A 25633-nucleotide genomic window follows, 5' to 3' on the forward strand; every position below is an offset into this window, starting at 1 on the left:
AGCATTTCCTTCCAGCATTTAAGATTTATTCAGTTGTGTGAAAGCTCCTTTACTTGATTTACTTGCAAATTGTTCTTTTATATTCCAACACTAGAGTTTCTTTGGTGTCAATTGCCTTTAAGATTGTTTTCTGTCCGATTCTGCAAACATTTCCTTTAAGAAGGAGGATTAATAATGGGAAAAGTTCATACCACTTCTGGCATTTCCTATGATTCATCTCAGTTTACGAAACCCCCAGGTTGACAATTAAGTGTTGAGGAGTTTGCTTAAGTGAAATTCCTGCACCCAACACTAATGAGAAAAACCAGTAATAGACACGAGGGAATCCACCAATGAGGGAAATGGACCCAAAGTTACCTAGTATAGTTCACCAAGTGTGAATAAATGAGCTAATTTTGAACACCAATGAACTTGATCAATAAGGACCTAATGATGTAAGCCCACTACCAATCACAAGGAAGCCTCCCATTGAGGTCTGAAAGTTCCAAGGTACTACTAGTTCCTAAATCAAGCTCCTATATAATGAGCTAGAGTCGATAGGAGAAGATTAATTGAAGGAGGGCCTTGATGTATCCCCCATCAATCGACACAGAATAAACTAGGATGATGTGATGTATGGATGATATCATGAAGCGATGAAGTACAACTGACACATGGATGGTCGACTCAAAAAGGTCAACAGGATACTGCAGATGGCTGACACAAGCTGAGAATTCCCTTGAACACATAGTGGCAGGACACAAAAGTGACTTGGCAACATGACTAATGAGCACTAGATAATATAATGCGACAATGCAGGAGGCATAGAGGCATGCTTCATATGATTGGGAGAGTAACCATCCAGAGGAGTAGACATAATCATATGTATGGTATGGCTCGAAAAGCTAAAACCCAAATGTGAGATAATTAAATAAGCATGCTTTGTGTTCAAGGCCAACATAAAGGATGTTTCTGTTTGATGACTAATGGAAATAAATGTTCCCTCCCTTCTCTTTTTATAAGTTCATTTCTCATAAAGTTGTCCCCTAAGGCCGAAAAAGAGAAAAAAATATACAAGAGAGAAACTCCTAGCCAAAGTAGACTATGGTATTCCTTTTTGTAATTAGTCTATCCCAGTCTATAAAAGGGTTAAATTTATACTGGGTAGATGACTCTTCAAGTACTTTTACGAGCATGAAGGAGTCACGTTCACTCGAAATATTTTTTAAATTAAGGAGTCTGAAAAGAGATTAAAGGAAACTCCTATTGGAGGAACCAATGGTATGGAGGATAGAAACTGGTTCTGATAATGATGGAACTACTCATGACATAATGAAGACAAGAGGCTAGCTAATAGGACAACTCATTGTAGTGGTTCCTCCAAGAAAGGGAAAAAAACCAAGTGAAAGTGGATGATAAGCCAAGTAGATGATGATGATGGAATGAAGAAACCAAGGCTCATTGTGCAAAAGTAGGCTGATAAAAAGTGCAATCACAAGGGAGAAAGTGTGGAATCCTCCTGGGGTATGGCTAGAAATATAACGAAGAAGAGGACATGTTTTTTTCACAATTCTGATATTTTTCTCAATTATCTCAATTATGAAATAATTTTTATCTCATATTTATAATATTGTGGCAAATTAATTATGATAAATAAATCAATCATGTAATTCCACCCTTTTATCATGGGATAAATCTCACATAAGTAAAAGAAAAGGTGAAAAGGGATGCATTTTAGCCAAACAACTGAGGTAAGTTGATATTGGGTTTCTCTCACTATAATGGAGTGGAAAATAGGGTTATAACAAATGCCCCCTAATGCATGAGGTTAGAAGAGAAACTGATGGCTGAAATGAATTACAATAATACTCAATGCTCAAAATGGGAGGAAGGAGCCAAGGCTACAAGGATTGATCATAGGAACATTGTTGAATAAATGAGCTGATTGTTAGAAAATTATATATTACAGAGAAATGGAACACATAAAATATATTTCAGAAATATAAACACAGAAAACACATAAAAAAAGAGAGACAAAGATATACGTGGTTCACCCAATTTGGGCTACGTCCATGGGAAACATCCAGTCCTTCCTTTTATATTATCCATCAAACTGAAGAGATACAACCTACAACAGATCCGTTGTAATTCCCTCTTCACTCTCACACAATCTCCTCTCTCTTTCTCACTCATAATATAGATCTACATAGATGCAATACAGTTCCCTCATGTATAGCGAGGGGTTGCCTTCTAGGGAAAAAACCCTAAATTAAACATAACTTCTATCGTCAGATCTCTGCCTAATGAACGACCCAGATTGACTACGAAATTACAACATTTTACAAGGCAATTTTACATCTATTTTTAGCCTTAGGGGAGCTGCCCCCAATCCCCCACCGGGGGGGCTCCCAAAGATTGTAGCCGCCCCCCTGGATCCTCCTTGTAGTGCAAATATTATGGGCATTGTTTCTGCCACATTACAAACTGGGGTCCAATGCGGTGATACCTTTGAATAAACAAGATAATAAGGCACACCCAGCAATCTTCGACTTGGAGATTGATTATAGAAACTCCACCGCTGCTTCATTTGCTAGGCAATGAATCCAATTTGGACCTGGTTGTTTCTCATATTCTTCATCATACTTGAAGACCAATTGAAAGTTTTTCTCATTGGTTACAACTTTTGTTAACATATCTCTAGGATTCTAGCTAGTGTGTACCTTTTCTAGCTTCAACTATCCATCTTCCAACACTGACTGTATGAAATGGTACTAGAGATGTATATGTTTAGTATTGGAATGAAATGCAGAGTTCTTTGCAAGATGTATGGCACTCTGGAGGTCACTGTATAACCTTTGCAACTCCTACTTCTTACCCAATTCATCCAGAAACCTTTGTAACCAAATCATTTCTTTACTAGCCTCTATAGCAGCAACATACTCTGCTTCCATTGTTGAGAGTGAAACAACACTTTGCAGTTTTGAAACCCAATTGACAATTATTCTACCTATAGTAAACACATACCCTATTGTGCTCCTCCTATTATCTCTATCACCTGCCATATCTAAATCAACATATGATCCAAAATGGATCTAGTTTTGCCTCTAGATCAAAGTCTTCAAATGCAGATGAAAGTAGGATCAAGTGGAAGTGCTCGTCGATACGATTCCAATGGTGTGAACGAAGTGTAAATCCGAGTCCGAATGAAGAAATTAAAGCTAGTCAAAGTTTTTGGGAAATTAGGGCAAAAAGTCAAAAAGTCAAAGGTCAACAGTCAGCGGTCAATGGTCAACAAGATGATTTTAGCAGGACACGTGTCATCTTGGGAATACATCACTTGTCCTGAATGATGTTAGCATAGGAGGTGACGTGTCGCAGTGTGATTGGTTGATATGGGGCAATCCAGTGTTGACACGTGGCAACCCAAATTTTGCCCAATGTGGCCTTATTTCCAAAATTTTTGGGATCAAGGAGGATCGAACCTTTGACCTCCCTAAATGGCTAAGTTTTCACCAGAGGGCTGCACCAGATGGACTATGATAGGTCCTGTTATCGGATATGATAATGCCGTATTTATTGTATTGCAGGAGAAAGGTCAGACCTTTGGATTTATCGGTTATCATATATTCTGGGAACCATAGTCCATACCATTGCAAACATATACCATATACAATGTAATACATAACCAACAGCGGAAGGTAGGGTGGGGGTTTCGAACCTCCGACCCACCAAAATCATATATATGAAAATGCCTTCACACACATTGGATAACCAATATGCCAAGGGCGGGGCTTGGTAAACCAAGAGCCCATAAATTTATTTAAATGATTGCAGGTGCTGAATAGTCAAACCACCAGCACGTAGACCGAGGCAATTTTTTGTAGGCAAAGGAAGTTTTGTGCAGACATAAGTAGTTTTGCAGAAGGCAGAGGTGGTTTTTCTCATTCCAGGGGGTTTGGAGGTCATAGTGGCCAAATATGGGCAAGTTTATACTCGTTTGAATCGAAATTTCGAGCTGAACGGAGTGGTGAGGTCCATTTTCTCATTTGAGTCTTTGTTTTTGAGCTCATACCTGTAAAATAATTTTGAAGACAAAATAAGGCGGTCAGCACTGGAAGCTAAAGGAACAAGAGACGTAGCCAGGAAGTTTGGTGAACTCCTTTATTAAATTTTGCTGTGTTGATGTGATTGAATGTGTATTTAATTGCTTATGTGTTTATGTTATTTGCAACCTTTTCGATCCATTTCACTAAGTATCATAAGAAACTTCACATAAAGTCTATAATACCTTTTCATTAACGGATCAAGTGGTATCAAAGTAGCAAGGTTTTTAGGGTCTGACAAGATTGTGTGAAGATTTGAATGCTTACTAGGTTAAGTCTTGGACGAGGTGAAGGTGAATCTAGAGATTGGAAGGGTCTTTTCACAAAGAAGGACGGCGGATGAAACCCCACTTGGGTCAGAATATCAATTCCTGGATAGTTTCATGATGATACGTGCAATGGTGGAAGAAATGTATCGCGAGTTTAAGAAGAAAAAAGAAGAAGGCACTTCATCACCTAAAGACCAAGAAGATAAGGGAAAGGGAGAAATTGTTTCTTGACCATCTCCTCCATCATCACCACCATCATCATCATCATCCTCTTCTTCTCATAAATCTAGTCCTTATAAGAAGAAAAAGAAGAAATACTCCTTGATCAGATTAGATGTAAAATTTGATTTGCCAATTTATGATGGATAACTTAACGTTGAAAAGCTTGATAATTGGATAAGACAAATTGAAATGTATTGCAAGGTGTAGAAAGTTGTTTCAGAAAGGAAGAAGATCCAGCTTGCTAGCCTTCGACTTGGAGGAACCGCACTTGTATGGTGGGAAGGCAAGACACAAGCAGATCTCAAAAAGCATGGTAAAATCATTTCAACTTCGAATGAATTTGTTTTTTCTATTAAAAATAAATTTTATCCTTTGGCTTATATGCAACAAGCAATGATGAGTTGGTAAACACTACGTCAATTAAAAGGTCAAAGTGTTCAAATTTATACTCAGGAATTCTGTAAGAGAGCTTTAACATTAGGAATATCATTGGACTCACCGAGACATTATTGAAATACATAGGTGGTATTCATAATTATTTGAGGCATACTATACTTATGCTTAATCCAACTATCTTAGATGATGTATCAGTCCAAGCAACTCATCTAGAAGCTAGAGGTAAAAATGTAACCCAAGATATTGGAAAATCATCTAAACCTATTGAAAGCAAGAATAAAGGCAATAGGAAACTTAAATGGAAGGAGAAGAAAACAAACACTGTGAATAAAGATAAACCTTCATGCACTCATTGTAAGAAGGAAGGCCACGATGAGGCACACTGTTGGTCATTGCATCCAGAATTGAAGCCTAAGAAGTTTGGGAGTAAAGAGTAGAGGAATGTTGCTGTTATTCAAAAGGACTTGGGATAAGATTCAGGTGACGAGACAACATTTACAACTACAGGTATAAAAGGTAAATATTCTAAAGCATCTACAAGTACTTCTTCGCATTCTGTTGATAATGATAATGATGAGAGGAAAAGAAATGATCTATTTCACATTAGAGTCATTTCCAAGCATACTAAAATTGATACTTTATTTGATAGTGGGTCACAAGTTAATTTGATTTCTGAAGCAATTGTAAAGAAGTTGGGTCTAGAAAGAAAACCTCATAAAAATCCATATCCATTAGGTTGGGTGTGTGATAAAACTAAGCTACAAGTTACGAAACAATGTAAACTTCATTTTTCTATTGGGTCAAAGTTTGTAGATGAGGTTGAGTTAGACATAGTCCCATTGGACATATGTGGAATTGTATTAGGAAGTCCATACTTGTACGATAGAAATGCTATCTTATATCGAACTGAAAATAAGTATCAACTCACTAAGGATGGAATTGAATGTATTGTAAGGGCTTATAAACTCAAAGATAACTTCTCTCTCATAAATTCAGGACAGATGAAAATAATTGTAAATTCAAGTAAACAATTTTTACTTATGATTGTAAAAGCAAAGGATATTGATAAATCTGATGCATTCCAAGGCTGTAATCCTAAACAGAAAGAAGATCTAGTTAAATTTGTTTCCGATTATGATATTCTGTTTCAAGAGCCTAAAGGGCTTCCACCCAAGTGAGAGATAGAACATGAGATTTATTTGCAGCAAGATGCTCCACTACCTAACATTGGAATGTACAGGTTATCATCTCTAGAGAATGCAGAGATAAAGAAGCAGGTACAGGAGTTGCTCGATCAAGGGTTTATTCGACCAAGCACATCACCATGTGGATCACCTATTGTGTTAGTGCGAAAGAAAGATAGTTCATGGAGAATGTGCATTGATTTTAGAGCATTAAATAAAATCACAATAAAGAATCATTATCCTCTTCCTCATATTGATGATTTGTTAGATCAATTAAAAGATGCAGTTTACTTCTCTAAATTGGACTTGTGAAGCGGCTACCATCAGATCAAAGTTGCAGAATAGGATGTATGGAAGACTGCTTTCAAAACAAAGCAAGGACTTTATGAATGGATGGTTATGCTTTTTGGCTTAACTAACACTCCAGCTACATTCATGCAAGTCATGAATGATGCATTTAGACCATTCATTGATGAATTTGTAATAGTCTATTTAGATGATATTCTTGTTTTCAGTAGAACATGGGATGAACATCTAATTAAGCATGTAAAGCACATTTTAGATGTTTTGAAAAGAGAAAATATCTATGTAAAACTGCCAAAATGTGAATTTGGCAGAACATCTTTGCATTATTTGGGTTATATTGTAGGGGGTGGTGAATTGAAGATAGATCCCTCTAAGGTTGAAGTCATTGTAAATTGGCCTAAGCCAAATATTGCTACAAAAGTTAGAATTTTCTTAGGGGCAACACAATATTCGACATATTGAAATAAAGGATGAGTACAACGCCAGTACTAGCACTGCCAGATCTTCAGAATCCATTTGAGATCAAGACATATGCAAGTGAATATGCCATAGGGGCAGTTTTGATGCATCACAGAAAGCCTATATGCTTTCATTATGAGACATTCACATCAACAGTAGTTAACTATCCTACATATGATAAGGAATTATATGCATAAGTCCAGAGTGTTAAAAAATGGAAACATTACATAATGGGTAAAGGAAAAATCATACACATAGATCATCAAAAACTTCAATATTTACACTCACAATCTAAATTGCAACAATAAAGACACTATCAAAGGATGGGTTTTCTACAACAATTTCATCTTGTTATCAGATATAAAAAGGGCATACATAATAAGGTTGCAAACATGTTATCAAGACAAATTATAAATGCATCCACAATACTTAATCATAATTCAGTAATTCATGAAAGTTACATTGAACAATATGCTCAAGACATAGATTTTAAGGATGTATATGAAACTTTAAGTCATGGCAAGCATGTAGAAGAATTGGATTATTTCATAAAGGAAAAACTCTTATATCATTTGGGAAAGTTATGCATTCCACAAACTGAAAGAGTTAATATAATTCGAGAAGCACATACTTCTCTCATATCAGGTCATTTTGGTGTAAGTAAAACAATTGCACAAATACAAAGATTCTGCTATTGGCCACGAATGAATGAGACAATTTCTAGATATATTAAAGGATGTACCATGTGTGCTACAAGCAAGCCAAGCAATAGAAAATTAGGCTTGTATACTCCACTTCCAATTCCTTCTCGTCCTTGGGAAAGTGTTTCCATGGATTTTGTTGGAGGATTGCCAAAGTCTAGAAAGGGGCATGATTATTTGTATGTAGTTGTGGATAGGTTCAGTAAGATGTGTATTTTGACACCATGTAATAAATAGGTCACAACTGAACAAATTTCAAAGTTGTTCTTTCAAAATGTATTGGTTCATTTTGGGTTACCCACTTCTATTGTATTTGATCGAGATTCTCGATTTGTCGAGAAATTTTGGTCAAGTCTATGGGAGTTAATGGACACAAAGTTAATTAAGAGCATGAAATTTCATCCGCAAATAGATGGTCAGACAAAAGTGGTCAACAAGACAGTGATACAGTTGCTTCAAGGATATTGCAGCAAGCATCCCAAACTTTGGGATGAGCATTTGTGTTATGTGCAGCATGCTTACAACCATGCAAAACATTCTTCTACTCAGAGATCTCCTTTTGAGACTTGTTTTGGTTTTATACCAAAGTCTCCCTTGGATTTTGTCTTTGGTAAAGACATAGCAGTTGATGGACACAGTGATGTGGAAAAAGCAACCAAGTTCATTGAAAAAATCCAGGAAATTCACCAGGTAGTACAATAATAGCTGGAAAGAAGCCAAGCAAAGTATAAGGCACGACATGAAAAGAATCGAGTTGAGAATATTTTTCAATATGGTGATCAAGTTTGGTTAAACATCGCAAAGAAAGACTGCAAGGGGAAGGTAAGAAGTTGAAACCAATTAGATATGGTCCTTTAAAAATACTTGACAAAATTGGTGAGAATGCTTTCCGCCTAGATCTACCAGCTTATATGCAGATCTATTCCATCGTAAATATTGAAAACTTGTGATTGTATGAGCCTTCATTGATTGACGATCCTGAAGAGAAAGTTCAGTTACCTTCCATTGAAGATATTTTTCCCGGGTATCTCAATGAGCTACATGAGGATACAGTTCTTGACAGGAGGATAAGGACTTTGTGATGGGGAAATGTTGAGTATCTTCGAGTTGGAATCAAAGGTACAAATCTGAGTAAAGAATGATGGATAGAGATTGGAAAAGTGAAGGAATTTTATCCTCACTTACTCGACTATTAAAACCAACTTTTGGTGGTCCAAAAGCTTCCAGTGGGGAGGACTGATCCAAAATGGATCTAGTTTTGCCTCCAGATCAAATTATTCAAATGTAGATGAAATTAGGATCAAGTCGAAGTGCTCATCGATATGATTCCAATGGTGCGAACGGTGCGTAAATACGAGTCTAGATGAAGAAGTTAAAGGCAGTCAAAGTTTTTGGGAAATTAGGGAAAAAAGTCAAAAAGTCAAAGGTCAATAGTCAACAGTCAATGGTCAACAATATGATGTCAGTAGGACATGTGTCATCCCGGGAATACACCACTTGTCTTGGATGATGTCAGCAGAGGAGGTGACGTGTCGCAGTGTGATTGGTTGATATGGGCCAATCCGGTGCTGACACGTGGCAACCCAGATTTTGCCCAATGTGGCCTTATTTCCAAAATTTTGGGGATCAAGGAGGATCAAACCCCTGACCTCCTAGAATGGCTAAGTTTTCGCCGGAGGGCTGCACCGAATGGGCTATGATAGGACTTGTTATCGATTATGATAATGTTGTATTTATTGTATTGCGAGAGAAAGGCCGGACCTTTGGATTTATCGGTTATCATATATTCTAGGAACCATAGTCCATACCACCATAAACATATACCATATACAATGTAATACATAACCAATGACGGAAGGTAGGGTAGGGGTTTCGAACCTCTGACCCACCAAAATCATATATATGAAAACATCTTCACACACATCAGATAACCAATATGCCAAGGGCAGGGCTTGGTAAACCAAGCGCCCATTAATTTGTTTAAATTATTGCAAGTGACGAACAGTCAAACCACCAACGTGCAGACAGAGGCAATTTTGTGTAGGCAGAGACGGTTTTGTACAGACATAAGAAGTTTTGTAGAAGGCAGAGGTGGTTTTTCTCATTCCAGGGGGTTTGGAGGTCACAATGGCCAAATATGGGCAAGTTTATACTCATTTGACTCAAAATTTCGAGCTGAACGCAATGGTGAGGTCCATTTTCTCATTTGAGTTTCTGTTTTTGAGTTCATACCTATAAAATAATTTTGAAGGCAAAATAAAGCGGTTAGCACTGGAAGCTAAAGGATCAGGAGACTTAGCCAGGAAGTCTGGTGAACTCCTTTATTAAATTTTACTGTGTTGATGTGATTGAATGTGTTTTTAATTTCTTATGTGTTTATGTTATTTGTAACCTTTTCAATCCATTGCACTAAGTAACACAAGCAACTTCACATAAAGTCTATAATACCTTTTTCATTAACGGATCAACATATCCCTATAGAGCAATGTTTGAACCACCAAAGCATAATCCTTGATTTGTGGTAACTCTCAAATACGTGAGAATCCACTTCACCTCCATCCAATGTTATTTTCCTAGATTGTTCATATAGCTTCTTACAACTACTGCATGTGCAATATCAGGCCTCTTGCATACATCAAGCTTCCAACTACTGTTGCATATGGAACTTTAGACATATAAGCCATTTCTTCTTGAGTCTTGGGACACACCTCCTTACTTAGTTTGAAATGGCTAGCCAAAGGTATACTAATTGGTTTTTCATTTTTCATATGAAATTTTTTCAACACCTTCTCTATGTACTCACTCTGAGACAATGTTAGTTTTCGATTCTTCCTATCTTAGTTATTCTCATACCAAGGATTTGTTTTATAGCACCCAAATCCTTCATTGCAAATGATATCACCAATTTTATTTTGAGCACATTTATTTCCGGCATGTTAGAACCTGCAACAAGCATGTCATCTACATACAATAACAATATAATATAGCTGCCATCATTTTTCTTTTTGAGATAGACACAATGATCAGAGTGACATCTATTATAACCTTATTCAGACATAAACCTGTCAAATTTTAGATACCACTACCTTGGAGCCTGTTTTAAGCCATACAAGCTCTTGTACAATAGTTTCTCCTTCCTTTTTACCTCATATCCTTGTGGTTTTTGCATATATATCTCTTCCTCCAAATCCCCATGGAGAAAGGCTGTCTTTACATCTAACTGCTCAAGTTATAAATCTTCAGCTACTAATAGATTTAAAATAGTTCTGATTGAAGTCGTTTTAACAATAGGAGAAATATCTCATCAGAATCTATACCCTTTTTCTGTGCAAACTCATTCACCACAAGTCTAGCTTTATACCTTTTTCTACCTCCATCTTCTTCCTTCAACCTGTAAACCCATTTATTCTGCAATGTTGTTTTTCCTGCAGGTAACTTGAATAAGTCCCAAGTTTGTTTATGTGCTAAGGAGTCCATATCTTCTTTCATGGCTTGCTCCCACTTCTTCCTGGTTTCTACCTGCACTGCTTCTTCATAACATTCTGGGTCACCAGAATCAGTCAACAATACATAATATAATGAAGGAGAGTATTGTTCAGGGGATCTACTTATCCTTGTAGATCTTCGAACACCACTTTCAGGTGTTTGAGGTGCTTGTTGTTGTTGTTCCGGTTGTTGATCATTATGATTTTCAGGCACCATCACTTTTTCTATGATCACATAGCGCACTGTGCATTCTCTATTTTCTTTTTCCTGTAGCTGATCCTTATACAAAACCTTTTCATTGAATATGAAATCTCTGCTTATAATGATTTTGTGTTTTTCATAATCATAAAAGAGATAACCAAAATCATTAACACCATATCCAATAAAGGTACATTTCTTTGATTTTGCCTCAAGCTTTTTTCTATTTTCTTTATTAGTGTGGACAAAGGCTTCACAACCAAAGGTCTTTAAAAATGAGTCGTTTACCTTTTTACCTGTCCATGCCTCCTTTGGAATACCACCATCCAAGGAACTTGAAGGCCCTGTATTTATTAGATAAACAACAGTATCTACAGCATCTGCCCAAAATTGCAAAGGCAATCCTGCATGCAATCTCATGCACCTTGCACGCTCCATGATTTTCATGTTCATCCTTTCTGACATACCATTTTCTTGTGGTGTTCCTGGAACTGTCTTCTCTCTGCGAATTCTATTCTCTAAACAGTACCTATCAAACTCTTTGCTACAATATTCATCTCCATTGTCTGATCTGAGACACTTCAACCTTTTTCTTGTCTCATTTTCAACCAAAGCTTTCCATTTCTTGAAAGTATCAAATACATCAGATTTGTTTCGAATACAATAAATCCAGGTTTTTCTGGTTGCATCATCAATAAAAGTAACATAATAATGAGATCCATCGAGAGATGATACCTGAGAAGGTCCCCATACATTTGTATGCCCAAGCTCTATTTTTCGCTCTTCTTTTCTTTCTTAACTTTGAGGAATCTCACTCTCTTTTGTTTTCCATAAACACAATTATCACAAAATTTTAAATCAACATGCTTCAAACTTGGCAACAAATTTCTTGAGTGAAGAATCTGCATCCCCTTCTCACTCATGTGCCCAAGCCTATGATGAAACAATGTCATAGCTTCTCTTGTAGAGGTTAAAGCATTAACATAATTAGAAATACCATTGCATAAATACAATGTACCAACCTTTTCTCCTTTTGCTATTACCAGGGATCCTTTAGTGACCTTCCAAGTTTTATCTGTAAAAGTAGTCACACAACCTTCACCTCCCAATTGCCCTGTTGAAATTAGATTTTTCTTCAGATCTAGAACATGGCTTACCTCCTTCAATATCCATTGATTTTCCATTCCACTATTTTATAAAAACTGTACTCATTCCAATGATTCTACAGGGTTTATCATCACCAAATCGAACTTGTCCAAAATCTCCTTAAACATTATCATGAAAATGTTTCCTATCATGTGTGGCATGGAATGAGGCCCCTGAATATACCAGCTAGACATCAATAATATTTTCTAATGAAAGAATCAAAGCATCTTGCAACACATCACCTGTCACATTCGCTTCATGATTATTTTATTGCTGCGCATCTCCTTTTTTTCCTTTCCGAGACTTACAGTCTTTCTTCATGTGTCCTTTCTTCCCACATTTCTAGCACACTATCCCCCATATGGACTTGGTTCTTTCTTTCCTCGGCTTACTGCGATATCCTAGGCTCTTTCCTCTTTCCATTTTTCTTACCCTAGTCTCTGTAGTCAAAGCATTACTTGATGTCTCATCAGAGCTTTTCCGTCACATTTCCTCGCTAAGGATTGTATCGACAACATCATCAAACTTTAAAGTACTAGATCTAGAGATAGAGTTACTAATGGCCATAACTAAACCATTTCAACTTTTTGGAAATGAACACAGAAATAACAGAGCCCTAACTTCATCATCAAAAGTTACCCCTACAAAACTTAATTGAATGGTAACTTATTGAATTCATTTAAATGATCAGCAACAGATCCACCTTCTAACATCTTCATATTAAATAAACACTTCATAAGAAATACCTTATTTGAGGCTGAGGGTTTTCATATAGTTTGGCCAATGCCAACATTAAACCCTCTGTTGTCGTTTCCTTTGAAATATTAAAGGCTACTGACACCGCTAGGCACAACCGTATTGTTCCAAGTGCCTTTCTATCGAGAATATCCCATTCGGTGTCTGTCATACTAGTCAGCTTATTTATCTTTCTGCTCAATGGTTGGTACAGATCTTTCTGGTACAAATAATCTTCCATCTGCATCTTCCATAGCTAGTAGTTTTGGCCGTTAATTTTTTTGACCATAAACCTACCATCTTTGGCCATTTCTCCCACTCAAACCAGGAACCCTTCTCTCTTGCGAGTTTATCAACCAAATAGACCTTCGGCTCTGATACTAGTTGTTAGAAAATTATATATTATAGAGCAATGGAACACATAAAATATATTGTAGAAATATAAAGAATTAAAACAGATAAAACAAGAGAGACACAAATATACGTGGTTCACTCAAGTTGGGCTATGTACACGGGAAACAACCAGTCCTTCCTTTTATATTATCCAAAAAACTGAAGAGATACAACCTACAATAGATCCCCTGCAATTCCCTCTTTTCTCTCACAAAATCTCCTCTCTCTTTGTCACTCAGAATACAGATCTACATAGATGCAATACAATTCCCTCATATATAGTGAGGGGTTTCCTTCTAGGGCAAAAAACCCTAAATTAAACATAACTTCTACCGTCAGATCTCCGCCTAATGAACGACCCAAATTGACTATGAAATTACAACATTTTACAAGGCAATTTAACATCTATTTTTAGCTTCGGGGGCGCTGCCCCCAGTCCCCCACTAGGGGGGGGGGGGCTCCCAAAGATCGCAGCCACCCCCCCTGGACCCCCCTTGTAGCGAAAATATTACGGGCAGTGTTGCTGCCACATTACGAAATGGGGTCCAATGTGGTGATACCTCTGAATAAAGAAGATAATCAGACTCCACACCCAACACTGATGTCGAACACCAGTGAGCTCAACCAATCAGGATCTAATTATGTAAACCCATTGTTGATCGCAAGGAAGCCTTCCACTGAGGTCTGCAAGCACGAAGGTACTACTAGTTCCTAAATCAATCTCCTGGATAATGAGTTGGAGTCGATAAGAGAATATCCATCGAAGGAGGGCCTTGATGTATCCCCCATCGATCAACATAGAAAAAACTAGGATGATGTGATGCATGGATGAAGTCATGAAGCGATGAAGTACAATTGACACAGGGATGACCGACTCAAAAATTTCAACAAGCTATTGTAGATGACCGACACAGGTTGAGAGTTCCCTTGAACACATAACAACATGACACAAGATTGAATTGACATCATGACTAATGAGCACCATGTGATATCATGCAATGACACAAGAGGCATTGAGGCATGCTCTATATGACGGAAAGAGTAACCAGCTGGAGGAGTAGATAGATTCATATGTATGGTACGACTCGTAGGAAAGCTAAAACCCAACTGTGAGACAATGAAATAGATAGCTGTCATGTTCAAGGGTAACACAAATGATGTTGCCATTTGATGTCTAACGAAAATAAATGTTCCCTCCCTTCTCTTATTATAAGTTCCTTCTTCATAAATTTGTCCCCCAAGCTCGAAAAGGAGATAAAAGTATACAAGGGAGAACCTCCTAGCCATAGTAGACTAGGGTATTCCTTTTCTATAAATACTCTATCCTAGTCTGGAAAAGGGTTAAACTTATACTAGGTAGACAAGCCTTCAAGTAATTTAAAGAGTGTGAAGGAGACAAGTTTACTTTGCAACCTTTTCAAAATTAGGAGTTTGAAAAGAGCTTAATTAAAACTCCTCTTGGAGGAATGAGTGGTATAGGGGATAGCGACTGGTTCTAGTAATGATGGAACTGCTCATGACATAATGAGGATAAGAGGTTAGCTAATAGGACCACTTATCACAATGATTCCTCCAAGAAAGGGTAAAACACCAAGTGAAAGTGAATGATAGGCCAAACAGGCGATGATGATGGAAGAGAGAAACCAAGGATCAATTTAGAAAAATAGGCTGATAAAAAGAGGAAATCACAAGGAATGAAGTAATGGAATCCCCCTGGGGTATGGCCAAAAATATGATGAAGAAGAGGACATGAGGCTCAAATTATAGTTCGTGGTGGGTTAGATGGAGAGATTCCAAAAAGAGGATAAAATAATTGCATGGACACCAGGATGACAAAGAGGTTTTATACTAGTGTATCCATGATCAGGTAAGCTCTACTGCCAAGTGGAAACATGCATAAAGGAAAGAGGCTGAAGTTGTAACTTGATGGGGTTAGATTTAAGGCATAAATATGGCACTAACAGTCAAAATGCAATGGATACGAAAAAAAAGACCCACCCCTATATGCCAGTGAAGGAATCATACCTCTTGTCCAATGGATGTCGCAATAAAAATTCTGCCCTATTTTTTAAAAATCATCCAGAAAGACTAGACCCATGGTAAAATCACATAATGAAATAAATAAACATCGATGAGGTAAAAATAGGACCATATATATTTTTTGTATTTTATAATATTTTTGGATTTTTGGCATAAATAAGGCATGACAAACACTCACATTACACGAAACCAAAAAAGAGATAAAACATCACACTCCTATGTACAATATGCACAGGCCAAGGGTTTCGATACATGAGCTCATGGATGAGTGGAGGTATCATGTGGCTCACCAATGTGGGGCCATGTAAAAGGAATGCAAACTGGCTAATCTGAGAAGGTTGATCATGCCAGGGACATTCTAACATAATCATGCTCTCAAAATTAACCTGAGGACATATGGGAGGATTAAGATATAAAGGGGGTACAAGTCACTCGTCGACAGGTGGAGAGGATTTAGAAAATTCATTGGCAAGTTCAACATTAGAAACACAAGACTTGACTTGGTCCATGGGTGGCACTTCCAAGGAAGGTTAAGGAGATGCCCCCTGGTTCGATTCAAGATTTTGGATGCCAAGCTCTACATTTTCTAACCTAAGAAGAATAGAGGCATGAAGAGGCATAATCTCCCTGGGATGATAAATAGGTGAATCCATGACCTTTGAGATGACTTGTCAAGAACAAGTTTCTTCTTCAAGGGAGTCACATGGAATAGGTAGAGTGATGACCCGTGTGAGAAAAGGAACTTGGTCAGATTCCATATTATGATGGAGTTTCTGACAATCGTCAGGAGGACTGACGGAACTACCAGAGGGGCATTAGCTTCTGCAACAATTGGTGGAGGATGATGACTAGCTTGATCAACTTCCATAATAACAAGCGACACCACCCAAGGATTAAGAGGTCTATGGGGTCCACAGGTGCAAAAAGAGATCATATGCATATGAGATTTAGAATATGTAGAAGGAATGTTAGGTGGTGGTAATTGAGGAAATACCCCAATAAGAGACGAGACTTTAAACAAGACCATTCCCACACTCTCATATTAACCGAGGTGATATCCCACAAGTGGTACTAAATTACCCATAGTGGAAATTTTAGCCAATGGCATGCAACAGTCAAGCTGGTCGATAGTGACAATCTTGCCTTCGTGAGGGAAGAAAAGTAAACAAAATACAAATGAGACAACAATAGTCATGGCATAGAAAAAATGACGGTCAAGGAGCAGGTTGTAATCCAAAGGAGCGTCGACAACTTCAACATTGACATAAACAATTCCCCCCTGCTAACTCAATGGAAAACTTGGAAAGAACCCCTTTAGGCATAAAATTGTCCATCAAAGGCTTAAATATTAGTATTATATGTGACAAGCGCAGGAGAGCCAAGAGCCTTCCAAGATGATGTTGACATGGCACAAGTGGAAGAGCATTCATCCACCAAAGTGCGATGGATATTCTTATGGAAAATATGCATGGTAATCAGAAAGGATATCTAGTGAGAAAGGAAAAAGGCAACCTTGTCAACATTGAATGTAATCAGGTTTGAGTAAGAAGGATACACTCCACTAATCACAGAAAACAAGGCCTTGTGCGGTTGGGGATGTCTTTGCAAAACCTCCAAGGCAGGCATGACACAAGGAGCCTGGGCAAGATATTCAACAATATTGTAGTGTTGAGTGGCCTAAGTAGAGGGATTGTGTGTTGTATTACAGACAACACCCTTGGGGGTGAGGGGGGGGGGGGCAAAAATAGGTTCCATAAGCTTATCTAACATGAGAGGTCTAGTGGAATTAGGTGGAGTGGGTGAGTCCTTAGGATAATAACTCAACTCAGTAAAATCATATGATTTAGCTGGCATGGTTACATTCATGTCTTCTTTGTACATAAAAATGAATGAACTATTGGTGGGGTTGAAAAATGGCCCCTTGTTTCCCCCTTGCGAAGGTGGAGGGGGTTGTGCAACCATTTGTTGTTGAGGTTGTGCAAGAAATGGATGAGTTAAAACAACATATTGTTGGGTAGATTGTAGTGGTGCAAGGAGTCTATGAAGTTCAATATTAATTCCATCCATCCGAGGGAATTCGTAAGTAAGATGTTCACCTTGACAATTTTTACAAGGGAATTTAATCTTTCGACGATGCTCACTAGTGCCCCCTCCCTGATTCTGAGGATTTGGTTGAGATTCCTGAGTAGTTTGATTTTTCTGTTTATTTTTCTTGTTCTTTTTACCACTAGTTTGTTGGTTGTTCTTAAGTGTTGTGGACTTCACTGTCATAATGTCGGTGGAATGCTCAGAATAGGGTGCTTTAGTAGAGCCAGACACACCTGATGTGGCCTGAGAAGTAACGATCAAGTGCCCAAGATGGGCAACAAGTTGGCTCACTGAATTAGAAACATACCCAACCATACCATCAACATGTGGGCCAGGAATAGGTTTGGGTGGGTCAATGGAAGGCCTAGGAGCATGAAGAAGTACTTCATAAAGCGTACTTGGCTATATCATGGAGTGGAAAATAGGGTTATAAAACCAATATAGGCCTAAATTGTGGGATTGGAAAGAAGACTTATAGGGCTACCACAAGACTAAATTTCAGACTTTGGAGAAACAAAATTACAAAGATACAACAGTTTCAATATCGTGCTCCTAAAAAGCAAGAAAAAGGTGTGTATTTTTTTAAATTTTGCATAACTTTTGTTTGAAAAATCAATCTGAAGTTATTCAAAAGGGAATAGTGATGCATAGATATCATTGTTTGACTCTAAAATGCCTCGAAACAAAAAATGTGGACACACCTAGTAAGAAACCATAATTCTCTTTTATGACGCATGAAGAAGAGGAAGAAATACAACATGATATATCAAAATTACGAGACAAAGTGAAACAAATTTCACTCTCACAAAGAGTAATAAAAAGTGAATTGGAAGCCATGATGAATGTTAAGATAGATGGTATAAAAAGACACATGGGAGTTTTGAATGATGGTTTAAAAGCAGACATGGAAGCAATGCTGAATGTCAAGATAGAAGGGTTGAAGGAAGGTTTGGCAATGTTGCTAGAACAAAGGCTTCCTAGTGGTGACAAGGTAATCCATGAAAATCATGATGAGGACGAAAGGAATATGAATTATGATCTAAGAGACTCTGTTGGGTTTAAGAACCACCACATTCCAAAGATCTATATGAGGAATTTTAATGGAAAGGATCCGGTAACATGGATACTACAGATGGAGCAATATTTTGATCTCCATGATATGAACACACACAAAAAGTACGCATTTCATATTTATATTTAGAACCCAATCAATTTTTATTGTATCGATGGATTTTTTCTCATAATCCGCTTGTCACTTGGTCAATTTTTATGGAGGAAATGATAGCACATTATGGGTATACAAAGAGAAACACCTTCTTTAGCTAATTGATAAATCTCAAACAAAAGGGTTCAATGATGGAGTACAATGAGGACATTTAAAAATTGAATATCAGGCTAACTAATATTCCAAAGGAGCATAGGATTGATTTCTTCATAGGGACTTTAAAGGATAACATCCAACATGAGGTTTTCCTTTGGGAACTTGATTCATTGGAGAAGGCATTTAGGGTCAAGAAAATTTGAAAGCAAAATTATGGCAACAAGGAAGTCTACCACTCAAAACTATAAAGATGGAAATGTTGCTACTCCTAGCCTTCCACAACCTACAAGGTTGAAACCACAACAATTGGAGGAAAAAATAGAAAAAAGGCTTTGTTACAGTTTTGATAACAAATACACTAAGAGTCATAAGTGTGCTGAGAAGAAATTATTCTACATAGATTGTGAAGAGGAGGAAGAAAAGGAACAAGAAACATCAAAATAGGAGGATATACACCAAGAACCAACCCAAAGAAAGAAGAAATTAATTCGAACATATCTTGTAATGCATTGGCAGGAATTACCACTCCTCAAACTCTCAAGATAGAAGGATATATCAAGAAGAAAAAAAAATAGTGTTGATTGATTCGGGTAGTACCCATAATTTTATTCATTATAAGATAACCAAGGAATTGAATTGCTTCCTATATCCAACACTAGAGTGTCAAGTAATGGTTGGAAATGGAGGAACTATAAATTGCTCTGGAAAGTGCCATATTATCAAGCTAACCATGGGGGAATATGTATTGAATAGTCCAATGCTTTCCATTACAATGGGTGGTGCTGATGTTGTACTAGGAGTCCAATGGCTACAATATTTGGGGACGATAGCTTTTAATTTTCAAAAACTTTTATTGAATGTTTTTTGGGAAGGAAAGCAAGTTGACTTGAGGGGTATCGTAGGGAAATGAGGAAATATAATAAGCTATAATGGCATGACAAAGATTTTGAAGAAAGAAAATCAGGGTGTAATTGCACAATTATTCTCACTAGAGGTTCAAACATCGAAATCATCTATTTCTCCAAATCTCCAAAAAGTATTGGACAATCATTCCAAGGTATTTGAGACTCCCAAAGGCCTCCCACCTATTCATGATCATGATCATGCCATTCATTTGATTCCGGGAAGTGTTCCTCCAAACATCAGAGCTTATATATATCGCTATTCCCAAAAGAGCGAAATTGAACTTATGGTTGTACAAATCCTAGGGGCTGATATAATTCAACCTAGTCAAAATTCCTTCTCTGCTCCAGTAGTGTTGGTGCACAAGAAGGATGAATCGTGGCATATGTGTCAAGATTATAGGTAGCTTAATAAGCTCACTATTAAGGATAAATTTCCCATTCTTGTCATTGATGAATTACATGGAAAATTTTACTTCACCAAGTTGGATCTTTGTTCAGGATATCATCAAATTAGAATGAAAAACGAAGACATTCTGAAAACAACTTTAGGAACTCATGAGGGTCATTATGAATTTTTGGTCATGCCTTGTGGCCTTACTAATGCATGTTCCACATTTCAAGGTTTGATGAATTCCATTTTGAAACCTATTGGGCTTAGTCTCAATAAATTTCTTTGGTCCGTGCTCTACTCTATATCGCTTCCCACTTCGCGTAGATCCTAGTTCATACCTATTCTCTCTTCATCCAAACATTAATATGTCTGCATTCATAATACACCCTTTTCACATAAGATAATTTTAATCCACAACTTCAAAGAGTTTAGGTACTTACCTCAAAGACCCCTGAAAAATATTCGCTATAATATACAGTCATATCTATTACGATTTCAATAATAAATCCTTCGAAAATGCTATCAATCCAGAAATCAATAGCTCTTGATATCATGTTATTGACGTACTTGAATCGTTGTACCAATGCAAGATTCCACTCCTTAGGTTCATGTCCTTTAAAATAAGTCTTATGCTTGGTCAACTTTGATACCCACTCGTACAATTCAATGTGAAACAGATCAAAGAAGATTTTGTATTTCTCTTCGAAGTTATGCTTCTGCAACCATGCTTTAGTTGACAATCGCGGATTTCTGTTTTCCTGAACTGCAAATTCTCACTCTTTTTGTTCAACCCACTCCTAGATTTCCTTCTTTGATGGACGCCAAAACATATCCCTCAAACAAATCCCGGTCCCGACAACAGAACCATTTATTGGGTAAAGGGGCTTGGACCTAGGTTCAAAGTGTACTGCACAACCAAAAAAGCCCTCAACCATTGGCCATTTCTTCACCAACCTGCAAGAAAATCACAGTCTCACTCGAAGCAGTTATGGGAGGTTGGAGAACTAGGTTTCTGTAGCTAGAGGGATATGCATGCTATGGTACACGTGTGTTTACTTATGTTTTATACCTATATACAACTTCACATACATAAATAACTTCGCGTTGATGATTTACTTCACAAATTTGTACTTATTTCATAAACATATCAGAAAACAATATCATGTGTATTATTTTGCATAATTCAGTAAAAAACATGCATAAAAGTATGTATAAACACACATTAAGAGTATAGATACAAAATATTTTGCCAAAAGTTATTCTTCTTTATTAAGATAGATCTTCAATACATACAACTTCTCCAACCTGTGCACTCAGCTGCAGGTGGTCTATGCACTTAGCTGCAGACTCTTCTCGACCTTTGTGCACTCAGCTACAAAGCCTTTCCTTAAGGCCCAAAAATACAGACTAAAAGTAGAAGATATCAATGAATCATCTATGGCTTCTCTTATCTACTACTTCTTTCGACAAGGCACTATATGTCATTATATACATTTCATTACTACAAGACCATGGTCCACATACTATGGATTCAATAAAACAATGAACTAACACCCAATACCCGTTACAAAATAAGGGTCTTTGACCCACTCCAAAGCCCCTAAACAATAGACGGTAAATATAACTTCGCGGGCTCCGCGCGCTCCACTCCTCAAAATGCAGAGTCTTTGACCAAAATTGGACCAAGTTGGGTTGCGCCCAACAAAACCATTATATAATTCGTGTTAGTATTTTTTGATGATATACTAATCTATAATAAGTCTTGGAAGGATCATGTTCAACATGTTGATAGGGCGCTCAAAATATTGGAGGAGAAACAATTATATGAAAAAACCTCCAAATTTTTCTTTGAAGTACAGGTGGTGGAATATTTGGGTCATATTGCATTTCATGAGGGTGTTAAGGTTGACCCTAAAAAAATTAAAACCATTAAGGAATGGAAAATCCCCACAACCATAAAGCATATTCAAGGATTGCTCAGGTTGACAAGATATTATCGCAAGTTTGTTAAGAATTATGGGAGAATAACAACACCTATAACAACATTATGGAAGAAAGATGCATTTTCTTAGACTTCAGAAAAACTAAGACCTTTGAAAATCTTAAAGAGGCAATGCGCCAAGCACCAGTATTAGCTACGCCAGACTTCAAAAAAACCTTTTGTGGAATGTGATGCCTCAGGAAATGGAGTTGGTGTTGTTTTAATTCAAGAAGGAAGACCCATTGCTTTTGAAAGTCTTCCAATAAAAGGAAAGTATTTACACAAACCTATTTATGAGAAGGAAATGTTGGCAATACTACTTGCACTAAAGAAATGGTGACCTTACCTAATGGGAAGACACCTCAAGGAAAAAACAAATCATGATAGTCTTAAATACTTTTTGGAACAAAGATTATCTTTAGAAGAGAAACAAAAATGTGTCACAAACATGTTGGGTTATGACTTTGAAATAATCTACAAAAAAGGGAAGAAAAATGTTGTTGCAGATGCACTCTCAAGAAAGGATGAGGATGTGGAAACATTTCTTTGTGCCATTTCTATTATTCAACCTGATTGGATAACCGAATCAAGGGATGAACAGAAGAATGACGAAGAGGTGTGTACACTCATTCAAAAGTTGTAGTAAGATCCCAATACATCTGATACATTTAGCTAGAAAAATGATTCATTACGGTACAAAGATCCATTATATTTTTGTAAGAATTCCCAACTCAAGCAAAATATTCTTTTGGAGTTGCACACCTCCCCCTTAGGAGGGCACTCAGGATTTTTAAAAACTTACAATAGGGTCAAGAAGGATTTTTTTTTGGGATAGCCTTAAATCTTATATTCAAAAGTTTGTGGTAGAATGTTTGGTTTTCCAACAAAATAAAGTTGAGACAATTAAGACCTCGGGTCTATTACAACCTTTCGCCATTCCAAGTCAGCGTTGGGAGGAGGTCTCAATGGATTTTATCATAGGTTTAATCAAGTCTAAAGGAAATAGTGTCATCATGGTGGTAGTTGATAGAATTACCAAGTATGCACACTTTTGTGCATTATCACATCCTTTTAAATATAGTACAGTTGCTACTGCATTTGTGGAAACAATTCAAAAGCTACATGGAAACCAAAAGATCATTGTAAGTGACAGAGATCCCATTTTCACTGGAAATTTTTGGATGAAATTATTTTCTTGTCTTGGTACTCAATTGTCACATAGCTCATCTTATCATCCTCAAACTGATGGAAAAACTAAGATGGTGAACAAATGTTTGGAAGGATGTCTTTGTTGCTTTGTATCTAATAAACAAACACAATCATGGGTCAAGTGGTTACCTCTATCTAAATGGTGGTATAATACTTCCTTCCACACTAAAATAAAAATGACACCATTTATGGAACTTTATGGATATCATCCACCATCCATCACATCATCTTTAAGAGAAAATTCTAAGGTTCAAGCAATGGAAGATCACATCGAGCATCAACAACAAGTTCTCCAACTCTTAAAGGATAATCTCGATTTGGTGCAAAATTGAATGAAACAATAGGAAGATCAACATCGTAGTGAAAGAATTTTTGATGTAGGTGACTGGGTAATTTTACGGCTACAACCATACAAACAAATGTCACTTAAGCAAGCTAAGAAGGATAATAAATTATCACCTGAGTATTATGGTCCTTACAAGGTGTTGCAAAAGATTGGTATTATGGAATACAAATTGGAGTTTCCTATATCTTCCTTAGTACACCCAGTTTTCCATGTTTCATGCTTAAAGAAGGTTATCTATGACACGCTCCTAGTTCAAACAATGTTGCTAGAACTTGATGAAGAAGGAAAAATCATATTTGAGCCTGAATCAGGCATGGGAAAAAGAACCCGACATCAATGGAATTGATTAATTTCAGAGTGTCTCATTAAGGTGAAGAACTTACACGCTAAAAATTCCACATGGGAGGATGAGAATTTTATAGAGAAGCATCTAAAACTACTCAAGTGTTGAGGAAAAAACTTTTTTTAAGGAGAGGGGCATGTTAGGTCCCCATAATACTAGTGTATCCCCATTATTTTTATTGTTAGTGTAACCCTGTATTGTTATTGTTGTGCCCTTACATTATTATTATTATTATTTAGGCTCTAATTATATTGTGACCCCTTAGACTCTTATATATACCAAGGAGGTCTTATCATTTGTATCATCCAAGCATTTATGTAATGTAAAGGAGGATTCCCCATTGAAGAGGATTTTTTTTGAGTAATTTATCTATATATTCTTATGGTTTGCGAGGTGGTCGCATAACGCTCCCCAAGAAAATGGTGTAGGAGAAAGAGAAAACAGATTAGTGCAACAGTTAGCTAGATAAATGCTGACCGAAAGGAAAGTTTCGCAGAGGTTTTGGGCATAAGCTATTCATACAACAGTGGTATGGAAGAACCTCAATGAAGCTCATTTTAGATCGAATAGTGACAAAACTCCCTATGAGATGTGGTATGGAATACTTGCAACATTCAAACACTTCATAGTTTTTGGTAGAAAATGCTACATTAAGAGAAATGATTAAAAACTTGGCAAGTTCGATGCCAATGTAGATGAAGGCATTTTTTTGGGATACTTACATAATAAAAAAGGAAATAGATGCTAAAATAAATTCACCAAGAGGATGTGGTGAAGTAAATTATAAGTGCGAAAACAAACAAATTCCTCTAGCCCGATAATGGGCCTAACCACAACAGATGCGTCCTATGGAAGATTTCCTTAGGTTAGAACCAATTAAGAGGGCCTATCTCTTAGTATGCTTATTCCGTTTGATGATGTCCTTGCTTTTTTGCTCCAACTATCTCTCGCTTCCTTCTTCAAGCACCTGAAACAAGTAAGCAACAACAAACAACAACCATGATAATAGAAAAATTGTAATTCAACCTCCTTAACAAGTCAAGAAACATTAAGCCATGAATATGGAAGATGACAAAAACATGTAGGAAATCAATCGATAGTTGCATATATATTGATATCAAGAAGAGATTACAACCATTTCCTTGACATTGTGGTTCTCCTCTGACAAGACCAGGTTCCCACACACTTTTGCTAGCATTCCATGATGGCCTCAATCAACAATAGTTTTAAGGATCTTCCATTTAGGCTTCACTCCAAACCAAATAACACTTCTCCCTCACACAACTAGATAGCTACAACTATGAATAGCTTGTTGTTTACTCCAAACCAAAATTAGCACTAGTACACCAACATTAACACTAGCTTGTGCTTGGGAAGAAGGGAGGTTTATATATGATGAATGGATGGGAGATGGATCCACTCCTCATGGGAG

This window comes from Pinus tabuliformis, chromosome 4_2 (genome assembly GCF_031772625.1).
Source record: "Pinus tabuliformis cultivar Carrire ecotype Pingquan chromosome 4_2, CPIR1, whole genome shotgun sequence".
Classification (NCBI taxonomy): Eukaryota; Viridiplantae; Streptophyta; class Pinopsida; order Pinales; family Pinaceae; genus Pinus; species Pinus tabuliformis.